Source organism: Taudactylus pleione, unplaced genomic scaffold (assembly GCF_031769625.1).
Source record: "Taudactylus pleione unplaced genomic scaffold, aTauple2 ptg000397bl, whole genome shotgun sequence".
Classification (NCBI taxonomy): domain Eukaryota; kingdom Metazoa; phylum Chordata; class Amphibia; order Anura; family Myobatrachidae; genus Taudactylus; species Taudactylus pleione.
Genome location: NW_028284799.1, coordinates 2,061,134 through 2,081,303, shown reverse-complemented (window position 1 = coordinate 2,081,303; position 20,170 = coordinate 2,061,134). Strand labels below are relative to the sequence as shown.

The following is a 20,170-nucleotide window of genomic DNA, read 5'->3' as shown; positions in this document are numbered from 1 at the left end:
ACTATTTACACAGCTGATCTCAGTCAATGATTACACAGGCTGCAATGAGCCATTTGCTAAGTCATTTTTGAAATAATCCTGAACAAGAATGATGGATATTATTCTCAATAACTTTCAACATATTTCTGATGGGTATAAAGCATATAATTTTAATTCTACAGTACCTACATATTTCAAGTTGTAAAGTGGCATATTTAATAGTTCAGAAGTTAAAGTTGTTGCAACACCCCAATATCAATAACACAGGATATTATTATTTTAGTCCTCCTGTTCCAGAGGCTCAGTAAAGGCTATATTTCATGAATATTCTATTTATTTAGTCTTGATTCTGTTTTGAATGTACCTATTTGTAGCATACTTGCCTAATCTCCTGGAAGTTGCGAGAATCTCCCAATTTTTTAAGTAGTGCCCTGCACCCCCGGAAGAGTGGCCAGATCTTCTGCATCTCGCCCATTTCCTAGTAAAGTGGACAGGATGGAAAAATAATTTTCAGAAATCACGGATCCATAGAGAGAGGGCGGGGCTGCATCACCACAAATCATGTCATTTTAGCTCCACCCACTCCCCATGTATTTGCAATTTGCTACAGTTTGCTGTGATGGGGGCAGGATCTACTGATGTGAGTCTGGCCCACAAAAGGGGTCATCTGCATCTCCTCTCTGGGCATCTCTCGGAGAGGAGAAACCAAATTAGGCAAGTATAATTTGTAGTTGATATTTTTGATTTGCACTTCTATGTATCTGAATATGTTTGTATGTTTATGTCAACTTTTAATAAAAAGTATTCCAAGTATTGAGCCATGTTAAATATTTTGTAAAACATAATAGGAAATATATGTGGTAGTTCCATTAGTAGGTTGTAAAGACATTGTAATTAGTACACTTTACTATTTTTATTACCCACTTGGTCATTCCGTTTCCAAGGCATGGTGATTCTGTTACTTTTTAAAAAGATATGCCTAGGTTGCACATATTGTCATACTTTTCCAAAATTATGTAGATTTTTCCCCATCGTGCAGTAAAATTATGAACATGTAGAGTTAGTTCTGAAAGCTGAAATGATCAATTTTGTGTACACAAATATAGTAACATGTCTCATGAATGGTGACTCCATTGTGTCCTTTGAAAGTCAGATGATTTATTAAGGATAACTTACATATTTTATATGGGGTTTATTGTGGGCTGTTGGGTTATGATGATTTGTTCACATTAGTGGTACCAGTTGTATAATAAATGGAGTTTATCACTGTAAAAATGTGATTCCAAAGGAATTGTCCATATGGCAATATTGAGTATATGAAGTCTACTGTTTGGAGTCTACAAAAAAGTGTGGCTAGATTACAGGAAAGAATGCAAGGCACGCCAATGCAAGAAGATTTATCCTAAGCCAAAAGGAGGATTAACCCACCGTGATTTTCCAGTGGTGTGACAAGATGTTTGAATCAAATGAAAATACCAATGTAAAACTTAATCCTGTTACATACGACAAACATTGGCCCAAGTACAAAATCTTAACCTAAGAAAAAAGAGTCACCTCTAAGCTGTACCTTAGCCCAAATCCAAATTCTGAATTTACTAAAGGTTTTAATCTTTAAAGTAACATCATCCTAGGCCCTAATCCAAGTATAAATCATAACTGTAAACCTAACTCAAACTCTACAAAAATTATAACTCCCAAACCAAACTCTGATTTTGTCAGACATGGAAAAGTATGAGTAAAAGTTCTGCTCTTCTGATAAAATGTTGGTACACGCTCATGGAATTGGTATGTAATGCCAGCAGTCGGGATGCCTACTGTAAAAATACTGACAGCAGCATCCCGATGGTTGGTATCTCGACAGGGGTCATGTAAGTAATACTTACCCTCCCCCCTTCTCCCCCTAACCCTAACCCTTCCTTCTTGTAGCCTAACTCTAACCCTCCCCACCCCACACCCTCACCCTCCCTGTTAGTGCCTAACCCTCCTCGTTAGTGCCTAAAACTAAGACTCCCCCTTTCATGCCTCCACTTAGTACCTAACCCCCCCCCAGGGTTACCTAACCCTAACTTCTCCCTTCAAAAATAAAGCCAACCCCGCTATGCTACCTAAAATGAAACCTCCCCCCCATGGCTAACAGCTAAGATGCCCCAGACTTACCTAGTTTGGGCTGGCATCTGTCTGTGTTCTGGCATCAGAATTAACATAGGCATCAGTATTTCGACATCTATCTTAAGTCCCATGTCAGACTTCCAGCATCAGGATTCAGACCGGCGGCATGCTGTCTGCCGGTCTGCTAACTACATGCCCACTCACACACATACACACTTTAGGACAGAGATACAAGTTACATGATGGAGTTTGCAAAGTGGTATGAAAGAAAACCGCATACTTTTCTTTATGCTTACTGCATTTATTTGCATGGTAGCACTCACTTGTGAGAATGTTCAACAGTGTTGGGATATAATTGAAATAATGTGAATTAGTGGCACAGTATATGGCAAGGCAGCCTATGCAGGGCCGGCCGGCCCGTTATGCCAGGTACGCAGCTGCGTACGGCGCCAAACTGTAAGGGCGCAGCCGGCATCACAATAAGTCACAGTGACTTATACTATATGCCACTGCGCCGCTATTGGGTGAAGACTGCAGTGCTCCCGGGCCCGCACCCTGGTTGAACGGGGAAGCCCACCAAGGCCCACCCACTCCTATCGCTACTCCCTCCAGCGGCGCTCGCAGCGTCCAAAACAAACTTTGCTGAACATACCCGCCGGTGGCAGCCAGCACATTCCAGGTCCCCTATGGTCATTAAAGTTTGTTTTGGACGTGCCGCGCGTGATTGTGTGGGCCCCGGTGGTGTGAAGTAGTGATGGCTGCTGGAGTCTGGACGTACAGGAAGGTGAATGGGGCAGAAGAAGATGGAGACTGGGCCAGAGGAAGGTGATGAGGACTGGGGGGCAGAAGGTGACAGGTCACAAAGGCAGGTGAAGGGGGCAGAGGATAATGAGGGAGGCTAGAGGCAGAGGTGATGGTGGTAGGAGGTGACAGGGGCTGGAAGGTGAAGGGGCAGAAGAAGATTAAGGAGGCTGGGGCTGGACGCAGAGGAAGGTGAAGGGACAGAAGAAGATGAAGGAGGCTGGGCAGAGGAAGGTGATGGGGGCTGGGGTAGATGGTGATGGGCTGGAAGCAGAGGAAGGGGATGGTGCCTGGGGACAGAGGAAGGTGAAGGGGGCAGAGGAAGATGAGGGAGGCAGAGGAAGGTGAAGGGGCAGAGCAAGATGAGGGAGGCTGGAGGCAGAGGAAGGTGATGGGGCAGGAGGCGACAGGGGCTGGAAGCAGAGAAAGGTGATGGTGACGGAGGAAGGTGATGGTGCCTGGCAATGGAGGAAGGTGACGGGGGCTGGAGATGGAGATGGAGGAAGGTGATGTGGGGCTGATGACTAAGGATGGCTGGATGCAGACACCATTCCTCTTACCCCTGAGGCATCCACAGCACTGTCATCAAGAAGACCTTGCACAAAAGACGGAAACCAGAACTACAGCCTGAGAGACAGTGTGGTAAGCCACAGCATATTTTTACTTTATTTAAAGTCTTGCATATATTCCATTCTACCATGAACAAATGTTTTATTTTCAACGTTTTGGGTTTACATTCCCTTCATCAGGATACACACATGGGACGGGAGGTGGGGGGGCAAATACATATTCTTGCACCTGGGCCCACCACTCTCTAGTTCCGACACTGGGGGGAGGCATTACATGTATGTGGCATAATGCAATATAGAGGGCATTACATGTGTGGCATAATGTATTAGGGCACTACATGTGTGTGGCATAATACATTATGAAGGGCATTAGATGTGTGTGGCATAATACATTATAAAGGGCATTACATGTGTGGCATAATACATTCTAAAGGGCATTATATGTGTGTGGCATAATATATTATAAAATGCATTACATGTGTGACATAATATATTAGAAAGGGTATTACATGTGTGTGGCATAATGTATTAGAAAGGGCATTACTGATTTCACCCCCTCCCTGTTACCAACTGCTGTCACTCTCTCCCTGCTGTAACAATGCAGTATATTGTCCATGTTGAAGACTGGACCCTGAAGTACATCTGCATCCTTTAATTGTTTACATTGTCCTCGCCTATAACCCCATTTCACATAACAGTGGCATACTGTAACTACTGTGGGAGCAAAGGGTGTGACTTCTATGGTGCCTGGGCTGCCTCTGTGGCCCCCGTAGGTGCCAGTGACAAACACAAGATGGGAAGGTCCAGTCACAGCTGTCTAGGGAGTCCCGGGTGGCAGCAGTGTTGATTTGGTGCTGGCCCGACAGCTGATTACAGCTGGCGCACCAGAAGGTAGGCATGGAGAGACAGCACTGCCTGTCGCAAGGCAATCAGAGCTTGTGGACTGACAGCCAATCGGCAGTGGCGGCTCTTGATTGGCTGCCGGTCCCCCAAGCTTCGATTGGCTCATGACCAGCACCAGATTTGAATTGTGTTGCCGCTGTCTGTCTATGTCTGCCGCTACCTGCTGGTGCACCAGCTGTAATTAGCTGGTGGCCCAGCCCAAAATCCATACCTGCTGGCTGCTGATGGCATAAAGAGGGAGGCAAGAGACTGCTGGAGGGAGATGGGGAGGTGAGTTGCTGGGGGCATAATGTGTAAGGGTCATTACTGTGTGGCATAATGTTATAAGGAACACTACTATTGTATGGAATAACATGTTATATGGGGCACTAATACTATGTGGCCTAATCTGTAAAGGGCATTACTGTGTGGTATAATGTGTAAGGAGCATTACTGTGTAGTGTTAGGGGCATTACTGGGTGACATAATCTAAAAGGGGTTACTGTGTGGCATAACCTGAATGGGCTCTGTGTGACATAACATGATTGTTAGAGTGTGGCCCTGAATAAGTTCAAACTACACCATCCTGCCAAATTTGCTGGAGCTAGGTCCAAAACTCTGGCCGTGCATAAAGGACAAACTGCCAGACAGACAGGTGCGCTTTCTCTCTTATTATATAGATAAGGTGTGAACCCAGTTGTCACATGCAGCTTTCACATTCCATTCACCTCTTCTTGTTATTCTCTTCCTTATGCCCAAACTTAGAGACCATGTCAGCTTTATATATAAGATTACTTTTTGTTTTCTGCAGCAATGAATGGAGACTAAAGCAACTACCATATGACAAGCTTTAGCGTCAGCAAGCTCAGGGCCGGATTAAGGTCTGTGGGGGCCTCTGGGCAACAAATGTGTTGGGGCCCCTATCAATAAAAGTTTTATATATATATATATATATATATATATATATATATATATATATATATGAACAAATCATCTCTGCACTCACATCCTCATCAAGTGAAAATAGTATATGGCGGGTGCTATTCCTCATGTCATAAGGCCAGTTCAATAATATATACAGATACCACACACAAAAAAGAACGTGGAATGAGGGCACTCACCAAAAAATAGAAGATCAGCTTATTTTTAATCAGAGCATCAAATTAGTAGTTCATAGGTGCTACAAAATACCGACGTTTCGGTCCAGACAAGGGCCATTCTCAAGGTGCTGCAATCCAAAAATCACCAATACATCCTGGGTCTACTGAAGTCACAGACTAACTAAGCACATCGGATAGTACATAGTGCAGTCTCCCAGGGCCCTGTTATATAGCCAACACACTCATACCTGGTAGGCAATCAGTAATCAAGCAAATAAGTACCCAGCCATTTACCAGCATGTTAATTATCAAAACAACAGCCTAGACCATGAAGTACGGTGGGCGTAAGGAACCAATCAGGTTATCCACCGTCCATCCCGCACAGTGTCAACCCTCCGGCGCAACACGCTGACGCACCGTCGCTGGCGCGCTCAGCGTGACACGCTCCAAACATCCAGCAGTGACGCGCGCTACACCATGTGGTTCGCACACGGCTGCGCGCACACGCCGGATACGTAACCAAGGCAACAGGGATATTAGGCTTCAAGGTGATAGGCTGGTAGGTGCTAGGGCTGATGAATCATAAATAAACACAAAATATAGAGCATACAAGGTGCGTGTTGTACAAACAGGGACCCTGAGATATACTGCAAGGAAGAATAATGTACATTAGTGTATAAACAATATGTAGTGACCAAAGTCACTAGGCAGCCAATCATAAAAATAACGCTACGCAAGAATAGCAGCAGAAATATAAACATATCACAATGGAAAATATAATAAAAAAAGAAGAAAGAAAGAGAAAACTAAACGATAAATGTGTACGATAATGCAGAATAAACAAACCAATATGCAAAATATGGGAAACATCAGAGAAAACAATTTTAAGGTAAAAACACATGCATGCATATAATATATACTGTATATTTTAACAAATATAGATATACAGTGAGGTCCATAAATATTGGGACATTGACAGAATTTTCATATTTTGGTCTCTATTCACCACCACAATGGCTTTGAAATGAAACAAACAAGATGTGATTTAACTGCAGACTTTCAGATTTAATTTGAGGGTAATTACATCCAAATCAGGTGAACGGTGTAGAAATTACAACGGTTTCTATATGTGCCTCCCACTTTTTAAGGGGCCAAAAGTAATGGGACAAACTAAACAATCCTAAATCTAACTTTCACTTTTTAATAGTTTGTTGCAAATCCTTTGAAGGCAATTACAGCCTGAAGTCTGGAACGCATAGACATCACCAGACGCTGGGTTTCATCCCTGGTGATGCTCTGCCAGGCCTCTACTGGAAATGTCTTCAGTTCCTGCTTGTTCTTGGGGCATTTTCCCTTCAGTTTTGTCTTCATGAAGTGAAATGCATGCTCAATCGGATTCAGGTCAGGGGATTGACTTGGCCATTGCATAACATTCCACTTTTTAGCCTTAAAAAACTCTTTGTTTGCTTTTGCAGTATGCTTCGGGTCAATGTCCATCTACACTGTGAAGCGCTGTCCAATGAGTTCTGAAGCATTTGACTGAATATGAGCATATAATATTGCCCGAAACACTTCGGAATTCATTCTGCTGCTTTTGTCAGCAGTCACATCATCAATAAATACAAGGTAACCAGTTCCATTGGCAGCCATACATGCCCACGCCATGACACTACCACCACCATGCTTCACTGATGAGGTGGTATGTTTTGGATCATGAGCAGTTCCTTTCCTTCTCTTCTCTTCCCATCACTCTGGTACAAGTTGATCTTTGTCTCATCTGTCCATAGGATGTTGTTCCAGAACTGTAATGGCTTTTTTAGATGTTGTTTGGCAAACTCTAATCTGGTCTTCCTGTTTTTGTGGCTCACCAATGGTTTGCATCTTGTGGTGAACCCTCTATATTCACTCTTGTGAAGTCTTCTCTTGATTGTTGACTTTGACACAAATACAGCTACCTCCTGGAGAGTGTTCTTGATTTGGCCAACTGTTGTGAAGGGGTTTTTTTTCACCAGGGAAATAATTCTTCTGTCATCCACCACAGTTGTTTTCCGTGGTCTTCCGGGTCTTTTGGTGTTGCTGAGCTCTCCGGTGCGTTCTTTCTTTTAAAGAATGTTCCAAACAGTTGATTTGGCCACACCTAATGTTTTTGCTATCTTTCTGATGGGTTTGTTTTGATTTTTCAGCCTAATGATGGCTTGCTTCACTGATAGTGACAGCTCTTTGGATCTCATATTGAGAGTTGATAGCAACTGATTCCAAATGCAAATGTCACACCTAGAATCAACTCCAGACCTTTTACCTGCTTAATTGATAATGAAATAACGAGGGAATAGCTCACACCTGTCCATGAAATAGCTTTTGAGTTGATAGTCCCCATTACTTTTGGTCCCTTAAAAAGTGGGAGGCACATATTGAAACTGTTGTAATTCCTACACAGTTCACCCAATTTGGATGTAATTACCCTCAAATTAAATCTGAAAGTCTGCAGTTAAAGCACATCTTGTTTGTTTCATTTCAAAACCATTGTGGTGGTGAATAGAGGCCAAAATCTGAAAATTCTGTCAATGTCCCAATATTTATGGACCTGACTGTAGATATATATATATACACACACACACATATATACATATAGACACACACACACACAGACATAGACACAGATACACATATAAACATTACTGCTTTAAAAGGCAGCAGGCCAGCAGCAGCAGAAAGGCCGGAGCGAAATAGCAGGGGCAGAGCTTAATCGCGGGCCGCGGCAGGCGGCTCCATCAAAAGAAAAAAATAACAGTTCAGCTTGGGGAAGGAGCCGGCCGGCCGGGCACAGTATGGGGGGGGGCTATGTGTGGGGGCCCAGGGATGACCGCCCCTGTCGCCCTCCCTATAATCCGGCCCTGAGCAAGCTTATCATCCAAGAATACTAAATGCTGGCAGATAGCATGCTTAAATATTTGTAGAGACTATAGTCAGATGAACATTAAGAGAATCCTAGAAAATCATAGGGGAAGTACAGAAGTAAATAAGTACATGGAGACATCCAACACCACCAAGAAACAGGGTCATATGCTAGCTGTTATTCACATAAGTGCCTTTTGATGCCAGGACATATTGGTACTACATGATTAAGGAGTAATCAGAAAAAAATAAAACTATAACAAATTTTAAACTGTGATGTCAAGGTCTACAACTAAAAAGAATGGATAATCCCTCTCTTAATGAAAAGTGTCAGCAAAGGGTACAGAGGCAGAATTAGTAGAAGGTTGTCAAAACGTAATATAAAAACAAGCTGACAACCATTATATTATCATAATGTGCATTGGTTTGAATTCATAAGTACAGTCATAGTAGAAATATATTGACGTTAAGCCAGGCATAATAACAAGCTGGTAACAGTTAAACTATATATTGTGCTGGCATGGATAAAATATGGCAATAAAGAATGTAATGAGTTTGTTGTAGCAGTAGTCATAGTCCACCACTTGGGCCTGGATTAAGCATGGATATGTCACGAAGAAGAATTCCACTTTCCAACAAGCACACATACAGTATACAGGATCTACTCTACTGATGCTTGTCCTTCTCCAAATTCTTTTCATGGACTTTGCTTAAATGCTTCAACCAGAAAATGGTGCTAACTGTATATGGAACCTACACCAGAACGAAACACCAGTTCCTCTATCTTATTATCAATAGATACAGGAATGTAGTATTTTCTCATATATTCATCTCCCACTGGGTTCATGAAAAATTATGTCTTTGTCTCTTACAAATACTCTGTCATGTTTGAGGTAACATCTGTTTTATAGACAGTAGTACTTATTATACTATGAATGTGTACTAACACATCCACATTTTCTGTGCTCCATTTGTTCACTTTGTATTCGACTAATATTAATGTTTAATGATGACTGTATTAAAGAATTCTTAACATGGGACTTAATCTAGGTTTTATGATGGTTTTTGAAGCCGGATGATTGGCTGAGACCAGATCTTAAAATTAATATCGAGCAACGCCATTTTAGGTTGCCTCTGATGACGCCATCTTGCGTCGTCAGCATGAAACCATGGTGTGCGATGCTAATATGCCATTATTAGCATCGTGCGATCGCATTACCACTGCATACTGTTTAAAACCCTATCATACCCCATACGCACGGATACACATAAATATATATATTTAAAGACTTCATATATTCAGTGATGACATACTTGTTTTGTAGACATGTCTGTGTCAAATAATCAAGAAGACACAAAGATATTGTGAGTGTTTACTTCAATTATATACACAGTATGTCTGTGGCAATTGAAATATAACCCAGACACTGATATGCACAATTGAAGTATCCTAAATGTAGATTAATAAACAATTGCCAGACGTGAAGCTATTGTTAACAAATATCCAATGCTGATGTATTTAAGTTGTATTAGGGGAGCCTTTTGTTAAAATTATCAGATTGTTTTTCAAGGCTTGCTCCATCCATGAACAGGACAAAACCCTATTGTCTGTCATTCCTTTAGACCAGACAGATGTAAAAGAAATAATGACCAGTTTGAGGATATATATATGTGAATGTGTGTATATATATATATATGGTCAATTTGTTGAATGAATTGGATTCCCCTATAAAATTTACTAGTCAAGTACACCATTGTGAGATCAATTTTCTGGATGTCACGATATATCGTGATGGCAACACTCTCGGCACCACCCTTTATAGGAAGGACACTGATCGCAATACCTTACTTTACTCTATGAGTCAACATCCAAGTCATTTAAAAGAAAGTCTACCAATCTCTCAATACTTACGTATCTTTAGGAACAATTCCTCAGTTTCCCAAGCAGAAACACAAATTGCGGGCATGACCCAGCGATTTTTGGAACGAGGTTATTCAGACATGACTTTACGTAATGTTTATCTAAGGCAAGAACACGGCACTCACAGACAGGTCTGACAGAAAATTCCGGATTGGACCCGACAAGGATGCTATTTACAAGCACCTTTGATGCAACTTCTAATTATGCCAATAAAGTTATTCGTAAACATTGGCCCATAATCACGTCAGATCGTGAATTAGGAGCATTGGGCAAGAAGCCGCCTGTTTGTGCCTATTGACGTGGTCCCAATCTTCGTAATCTTTTAATGCGACCAACTAAGACACCAGAAGCAAAAACGAACACTTGGCTGCACAATCGGAAGATGGGATGTTTCAGATGTCCAGACTGTACAACCTGTCGGTCTTTATTGACTGGAGCTACCTTCGCTCATCCACACAATGGCAGAAGGATAAAAATAAAACACAAACTACATTGTCTTATGGACTTTATTATTTACATCCTAGTTTGCCCATGTGGGCTGTATTATGTCGGGATGACGAAGAGACCTTTCAGAGAACGGATGGCGAATCATCGCTCATCCATCAGAATGGCGATAGAGACACAGAGAACAGATAAACCTGTGGCACTACATTTTTTACAAGTTGGGCACCCAGTGTCCAGTATGAAATGCATGATGATAGATCATATCCCTGCTTTGAGAAGAGGTGGTGACCGGGATGTTGCCTTACGTAAACGTAAAGCAAGATGGATCTTTGAGTTAGACACTCTAGTTCCAAAGGGACTTAATGAATCCAATCCACTTAATGTTTTTTTGAAATGATGTTGTTTTCTGTAATGATGGTGTTTTGAAATGAGGGCTTCTATATATTTATGGGAGTCCCTATTTTTCTTCTCCTTATTTAATGTTGTTTAGGGTCATTTTTTATATATGACTTTTTATATTTGATTATTATTTTATGTAATATATATTTTTTTCAATGTTTGGTTTTATGCTGACATATATACCTACACCAACGCATTGCTAACAATATTTTTTTAAAATGAGATTCCACTTGTGTCATGAACGTTTATTCCCTGTGGTGTGTAGTTGTATTATCCTCCAGACCAGCAGGGGGTGTTATTGAGATGTTCTGTGCTGCATGCCCTCTATCATTTGGGTCCTTATGTGCTATTGAAGGCATCAGAGCAACAAACTTTTGCTGCTGAATGTGCAGATGACGTTGATCCCATTATGGGCACTCTGACACTATTATAATGACAGCCCCATGAGAATGTCAGCGCTCTTTGTAACTATAGCGCTGACCAACTCCCGACAATGATTTGTGCGCGACTTCCGGTTGTAGGTATGCGTTCCATTGCTGTGGCACGCATGGAACTTCCGGTAATAGCGCTGTTTTCTTTTTCTTATATCTGTTGTTTGATTCCATTTGGAAGTTGTTCTCGACGCTCTATGGGCGGTGGGACTCATTGCCAATAAGGGAATCATCTTAGTGTCGTCTGGGATATGTTTATTCAGTTGTTTATAATATGCAGTGACTATGTCCCAGCATACATTGTGTTTTGCGTGGGTGGAGCTCCACCTAATGGATGTGGGTATATATGTCAGCTAGTGGTGGTGGTATTTAGTCTGTCTTTGGTTTTCAAGCTGAAACATGTCTGCTGTGATGTCCTGAAGAAGGTCCTCCATTGGACCGAAACGCAGACTATGACTATTGCACTTTATGGCTCTATGTACTTTCTCCCACAAGATGGGTAATTAAAAACCAATTTTCTTGTCAGCTACCTGGTGAGTGCCAATTCTTCTCATTTTTTATATATATATATATATATATATATATATATATATATATAATAGAGATGAGCGGGTTCGGATTTACTCGGTTTTACTCGGATTTACTCTGCATTTTATTGGCTATCGGCTATCACGTGTTTTGGATAGCCAATAAAATAAATCCGAACTCCGAACTTGCGGTAAAATGGCGATAGGAACCGAGTAAATCCGAACCTGCACATCTCTAATATACATATATATATATATATATATATATATATACATATATATATTTACAAGAGACTGGTAATATACTAAATAGCTGGATAATATCCCGGATATACACATCTAGACCAGTGACTGTTGTTAAGCCAATTTACATATACCATTTGGACTGAGATTGCTGCTAATTCATAGAGCTTCTTTTAAAGATTCAGAGACACCTTGCTCATTGAAATAAGTCTGTCGTTTGGATACCAGAGACTTTTTATTCATCCCAATCCATTTATTTTATTATTATTCATCATGTTTTAATTATTTTGCATATACTGTGCTATATAAGTTATTATTATTATTATTATTATTATTATTATTTATGTGCACATTGATGATATATTACATTTTTTAATAATAAACTATATTATTGTTACAATCAAGCCATATAGATTATTCATGATTTCTACAAACACAAATTGTTGTATTTAATCATATTTATTGTTATTGGTCTCATCATTATAGATACAGTTATTTAAAAGAGATTTAGCGCTGTTCATACATATTTCTGTTTTTTGCTTGTGCTAGGAGTTGACAACTCCATTTGAATCAGCTGCTTGTTTGACAGCACCGACTGAATTTTCCTTACCCCCAATCCCCCCTTTTAGTACATATATATATATATATATATATATATGTGTATGTATATATAGCGTTCCCGATAGGCTGTTTTAGCAGGGCGTGGCATAGCAAAAAGCGCCCTGCCCTCACAGCCTGAGGGTACCGTCTTCACCCGTGGGTCAGAGTGTCCCGCGGGTGGAGAAATGTGTGGTGCATGGGCCCGGCATCTATTCTCCCTGTCTGCAGCGCTTGGGGGCTGCCCGGCGTGTCCATAAGCGCCAGGCACACCCCCAAGAGTGTTGAAAAGGGGATGCGTCTTATAGACACGCCCCCTTTTCAATGGCCATGCCCCCTTTTCAGGTGTGCACGGTCACAAATGTGCCCTCTCTAGCTCCTGTCTGCCACCGGAGCTAGAGTGAACACTATATATATATATATATATATATGTATGTATGTGTATATGTACATATATATATATACACTTAAACAATCACATGGGTATCCACAATGCGTGCACACATAGATATACAGTTGCAATTATAAATAGAAACACACAGCGCACCTTTTTTGGCTGCATACTTACATATAATCATAAATATACACGCACTCATAAAAGGTTCCTGCACATTATGGTTTATATTGAAGTTATTAATTAAGATATAAAATGCATGTATTTAATATTTATAGTATACAACATGATAAACCTGGCATGTTTAACCCTGGCATTCCAAATGCATCAGATGTCTGTTCCCGAACCGCCAAGCGACAGTGGAGAAGGTCACGCTCTAAGGCAAATTTTCTCCATTTCAAATTTATGCTCTCATCCTACAGTGCTGCCCTTTCCCTCTCTAAACAGTCATACTTCAAGCACCTCATCTCCTCCAAGTCCTCAAATCCGCAGCGTCTCTTCACCACCCTGAACTCCCTCCTCTGCACATCCCATCCTCGCCTTCCCTCCTGGCTCTCTGCTCTTGACTTTGCTTCCTACTTCACATCTAAAATTAACTCCATACGTCAGGATATCATATCCCACCAGTCCCCCAGCACTACACCTCCTCCTTTCCCGGGTCATCCCTCCCCTTCCATTTTACCTACACTAACATCCTTCTCCCCTGTATCTGGAGAGGAAGTCATGGCCCTTATCCAATGACCCCATCCCTTCACATCTCCTCCGCTACCTCTCTCCCTGTGCCTATTCCTATCTTGCCCACCTCCTCAATCTCTCCCTCTCATCTGGCACTGTCCCTTCTGCATTCAAACATGCCGTTGTCTCCCCCATTCTTAAAAAACCTACTCTTGATCCTAACACTCTCGCCAACTACCGACCCATCTCTCTCCTCCCTTTTGCATCCAAACTCCTTGAGCCTATTGTTTACAACCGCCTTACCAGCTTTCTTTCCTCCCACTCCCTTCTTGACCCTTTTCAGTCTGGCTTCTGTTCTCTCCACTCCATAGAAACTGCCCTCACTAAAGTCAGCAACGACCTCCTTGCTACCAAATCCAAAGGCCACTACTCTTTACTCATTCTCCTTGACCTTTCTGCTGCTTTTGACACTGTGGACCACCCTCTCCTGCTGCAAATCCTTCACTCCCTTGGTCTACATGACACTGCCCTCTCCTGGCTATCCTCCTACCTCTCTGATCGATCCTTCTCTGTCTCCACTCATGGCTTATCTTACCCCCCCACATCCTCTCACAGTAGGTGTTCCCCAAGGTTCTGTTCTTGGACCACTCCTTTTCTCCCTCTATACATCCTCTCTAGGTGAACTCATCAGCTCTTTTGACCTCCATTATCATCTCTATGCTGATGACACCTTTCCTCCCCTGACATCTCTCCCTCTCTCCTCACTCGTATGTCCAACTGTCTTTCTGCTATATCTTCCTGGATGTCCCAGTAATTTCTTAAACTTAATATGTCTAAGACTGAGATGATCATCTTCCCACCCTCCCACATAACCTCACCTCCCACTATTTCTATCAATTGATGGCACAACTATCTCCTCTAGCCCCAAAGTGCGCTGTCTTGGAGTTATCCTGGACTCCTCCCTCTCCTTCAAACCACATATCCAGAACCTCTCACAGTCTTGTCATTTCCATCTTAAAAATATTTCCAGGATCAGACCCTTTCTCACCCAGGATGCTACTAAGACCTTAATACACTCACTGGTCATCTCCAGATTGGATTACTGTAACCTCCTCCTAACTGGCCTCCCCAAATCCCATCTCTCTCCTCTCCAGTCTATCCTTAATGCTGCTGCACGGCTTATCTTCCTCTCCTAATGCTCTACATCTGTCTCCCATCTCCTACAAGCCCTCCACTGGCTCCCCTTCCCCTTCAGAACCCAATTCAAGGTTCACACACTCGCTTACAAAGCCCTCACACACTCCTCTCCCATTTACATCGCTGACCTCATCTCCCTTCACTCTCCTGTTGCCCTCTTCATTCAACAAATGCACACCGCCTCTCATGCCAACTGATTACTTCCTCCCACTCCCGCCTCCAAGACTTTGCCCATGCTGCTCCCCACCTCTGAAACTCTCTCCCTCTCCCCATCAGACTCTCCACCTCTCTATAATCCTTCAAACAGGCTCTCAAGACCCACTACTTCATCAATGCTTTCCAGCTCTCATCCTAACTTGCTACTACATTCTCCCTCCTCCCTGTCTTCCCCATCTGTCTGCCCCTCCCCTTGAGAATGTAAGCTCTTGCGAGCAGGGCCCTCTACCCTCTTGTGCTTCACCTTACTTTATGTTCATCTACTTCTTATCCACCACTAGGACACCTAACACTTGGTACCTATGCTTTGTTACTTAAGTTGGTCTTATGGCCACCTATGTATCAATGTATATTAACCATGTCCTTGTCCTTCATTGTATTGTATTTTACTGTAAGTCTCTTTTTGGTTATGTACCTTGTAAGGCGCTGCGGAACACTTGTGGCGCCATATAAATAAACGATAATAATAATAATGTTTGGTACTGAACTGACACACTGTTTACTTCCAGATATCTGAACCTATCAGCGAGGGAGTCGCATCTTGCGTTCGATGGCTATGGAATATAGGAAATTATTGGTTAGAATGTGTACACTGTAATGTAGTGTCTTTATATAATTTAAATCAATTAAGGAACGACAATGTAATCTGGAGAATTGGGACATACCCCTAGTGAACTGCCCTATGAACTACAGCGTACTACAAAGACCAAGAGCAAGAACCAATGGAATTATGTTTGTCTGTCTACATTGTTGTTATCATGATCTGTTAGGGTATATAGCCTGTGTCCCGGTCCCAGTTAGTAGCCATTCTCCGGGATGACCACAGACCTCTGGATTGATGACTGTAACTGGGACCGGTGCGCTTGCGTATGTATCGACTGTACCGTGTGATTGTATAATTTGTTTGCGCTAATTGTATTTAGATCACAGCATGTAACTATCTGCTTTTTGGTGAATAATATCTTTTTGTGCTTTGGAACCACAATCAAAGTCTGGAGAGCAATTATTTCTTGTGCAACTCATAACGCTATTAAGCGACATTTAGAGTGTATAGATAGGTAGGAATCAATATGGTACAATGAGGTCAGCTTCCAAAAGTCACTACCAAGTAGTCAGAAATGTATTATCTCTCTCCAGGCTTCTCCTTCCAATCTATCTGAGGTAGAGCAGGCATTGCACAATACAGTACCTGTATGTATGGCCTAATGGCAAGTGTGATAGGATGGGCTTACTTTTCCACCCTGACTTTTCTCATATTTTATTTGTGGTTTCACCAATTCATCTTGAGACTCCTTTTCCCATCAGAAACCGGCTGTTACTGAGTACTACTACTGGTAGCAACAACTATAGGAGAGGAGTCCCTTTCACCAGCAGACTCATTCACTGCCACCTGGAACCGCTTACATCTGGGTGTTGGGTATAAAGTTATGTTATGCATAAATTATATCCTGGCATACTTTGTGGGTGACTGTGGCTGGATACTCCTGAATGCTTTCTGTAGATCAGGACTGTAGGATAGTAAGCCTAATGTTAAGTCAAGGAAGTGGGATCAACAGAGAACAGCAGGGGAGCAGATTTAAATTTTAGTTTTTATGTATAGGACACAGGATTACTGCCTATAAAAGAAATTATGACAACAGGGAGAAAACCACGTGTATTTTGTTTTAGGCAATTTATAACCCCTCATGCATAGAGATCGGGATGGTGGTTTTAAACAATGTGGTTTAATACCATGTGCTCTGATGTGTGGTTTGACTCTTTAGTACTTTTTGTCTGCCTTATAAACCACACATCACAGTGCCTACAAACAATCTTGTATTATTATTATTATTATTATTATTATTAATCTTTTTCATTGCACATTGTATAGAATCAAATTAACTTCCTTTATGTTGCATTTGATCTTAAGATTTGTTTTGGAAATAAGATCCGTTGTCACCTAAAGTCAACATGAGATCTTTAATTGCTACTAATGTGTTAAACTTAATTAGACATTCATGTACTAATCACCACTAATAAATGCAAGTAATATGTATTTACCTTAGCACCAAGTGTTCCTCATACTTCTCAGAGCGTAACTCCATTTGGACAGGGTTATCTTCAGCTGTCTCATGGAATTTGTTAGTGTCCTGATCCCCCTCCATGCACAGCACTGTGTAAATATACCAGCGCGTTATAAATGAAGTCTAGTAATAATAATGTTAGTGTATTATAGATGCATTGCATCTCACAATATTTCCCACAGTGTCTTTTCATTCTTATTTATATCATAGTTCTTAATGTGTGTTGTTATTATTATTGGGGAGTGGGGGGTTTGTTAAATGGCCTTGACTGACATGTTTGTTCAGGGATGCTCTATTGCTACCACAGAACAAAAATATCACTGAGAAAAACCGGAGATAAAATAAATAGGAAACGGTGTGATTATAATTTAGAACATGTGGACACTTGTGTTTACAATGGTTATAAGTAAAGGTTGAAGACGAAAGGAGCTTGGTTGACATAAAGCAAGTTATGGAATTAGAAGCAGTACTGGTTATGTAGTAGTAAAACCAAGCCCAAGTAAATAAGCATAAGCGTGGTTAGAGCAGGCCACAAGCAGGAATCAATCCAACGTAGAGTTGTAGATTATACTCCCAAGCATGGCAACCAAGACTGAAGCACTACAGAACTGAACAGAAACTGAACTGGCAGCAGCTAACAGGAAGTTTATGAAGGGAAGCCAGATGGTTTATACAGGATCAGAGTGTGACTGTAGACAAGTACAGTAAATGATTATAAGATCTGAATGCAGTATTGAAAGGTCAGACTACACTAACCGAAGAAAAATGTTGTCTAGGACAGTTTAGGCTCTAAAATAAAATCCTGGCAGTAAACATATAGGATCACAGTTTATTGGCAGAGCCATACAGTTACTTAACAAATATATTTAGGGCATCAATAACATACAGATACAGTAGGTGAAATTTCTAGGTCTGAATTCAAAATAATTATTAATTATTGTGATATTTGTTTGTAGGCTTGTATACCTGGCAAATGGTTGTGCTCTTAAAATAGTATATTATCTGTGTTTGATTGCCTTTATAAATATATATATAATATTCCTTCTTTGGATTTGTGATCTCAGCTATCCATCCACACTCCACGCTGACAGCGGTCCTTTGCTCATTACAACTGAAGACCATTGCGGTTGTAAAGGACCGGCAGCCTGCGGGAGACACGATCGCACTGCAATACAGAGCATTCCTGAGATGCGGGTGAGCCACCTCGCCAATGCCGCCTGGAGCTGCTAATAGGACTGCTAGTTCCATGCAATTGAGGTGATAAGAAAGAAATGCTCTGTATGTATAATTGACATCCTTTCACATTGACTGTGTGAGTAACGTGCAAATACATGTTTTCCTTTTGAAGTGGATCGTATGCACTTTTTCCATATGCTTTGCTGAGAGCTGAGCTGCTGTTTTGGATACAGATGATAATAGCACTGGACATATAAAACAGCGTTTTTCTAGAAGAACAAGCTTATAATCTTTCTTATTGCCTGAGTACACAGATGTGATAATAAGAACTGCAATATTTGGAACTTTTTTTGATTAATTTTGGACATTTCAGGCTGTGGATACTTTCCCCCTTTACTTAGAAAGCTACATTTTTACCAATAGAGTCTGATCAAGTCTTTCTAAGTATTTTTCATAAAAATGTTTTCTTGTTCCTAGGAATAGAATATATGCTTTTTTATTATTAAGGCTTATGTGCTATGAATTGTATTTTTTATTGATAATAATGTGGTTATTGTATTAATAAAACATAGAGAAATTTATATATGTGACTGTATTAGTGTCTCAGTAGGGGTACCTAAGCGCAGTATACCATTTCTATAGACAAATGAATTCATGTAGAGTTGGATGTACATGTTTTATTTGTGTAAAATATTCTACATCCTACACTTGTGACTCCTTACTGCTGGAGAGATGAATGGGTGAGGGAAGGAATGATATGGCATAGGTTGAGCTCAGAAATTGCAACTGAATAAGATCTAGACACAGATACATCAGGAAGTATCTCTTGTGGGTGCTGGAGGCTGGTGCAAATGAGACCCAGTGATGATGATGATGATGCGATGTCCTGCAGTGCTAGCTATTCCTCATTGACTGTTTGCAAATTAACCAATATAGGCCCTCATTCAGAGCCGCACGTTAACAACAGTACGCTCGTTCCGAGCGATGTTTGCACATCTGCGCATGCGTACGCTTTTTAGTACGCATGCGCGAACCAGTCAGTGCGGCCGAAAATCCTTTGTACGCTATATAGCGAGTGCCGGCTATTTTGAGTGACAGAATGAGGCGTATGTGGGTGGTAACAGGGGAAGGTGCTTGAAAATGGGGAGTGGAGATCCGAACGCAGGCGTGCTTAAAGGTCAAAACGGGCGTTTTATGGGTGTGTATATTTAAAACAGCAGCGTCATTGACCACGTCACTGGGTTATTTTATAGCCCGAACTGCACGCAAATTTGTGGTAGCAAACACCAACCACAAGAATAGCGAGCAGTTCATACGCTGGTCGATGTACTCGATTAATCTAATAAATAGCGGACATGACGTAGGATGCGTGCGGCCAGGGGGCGTTTTTAACAAATAAACGAGCGTATGTTTTGCTCGCTCGTTCAGACTTAGAGGCGTGAACAGACTGCAATGTGCGTACGGATCATTTGAATAGCCACCCCTTGTTTTTAAACGAACGACCGCAAATAGCGTACGGCTCTGAATGAGGGCCATAATTCAATAGTGTGGC

The 20,170-nt window shown here is 41.4% G+C and overlaps 1 pseudogene; it reads left to right on the top strand.

The window, feature by feature from the left end:
- Window positions 1-2,876: 2,876 nt before the first annotated feature.
- Window positions 2,877-20,170, top strand: part of LOC148506714 (uncharacterized) — a 31,802-nt pseudogene continuing 14,508 nt past the window's right edge.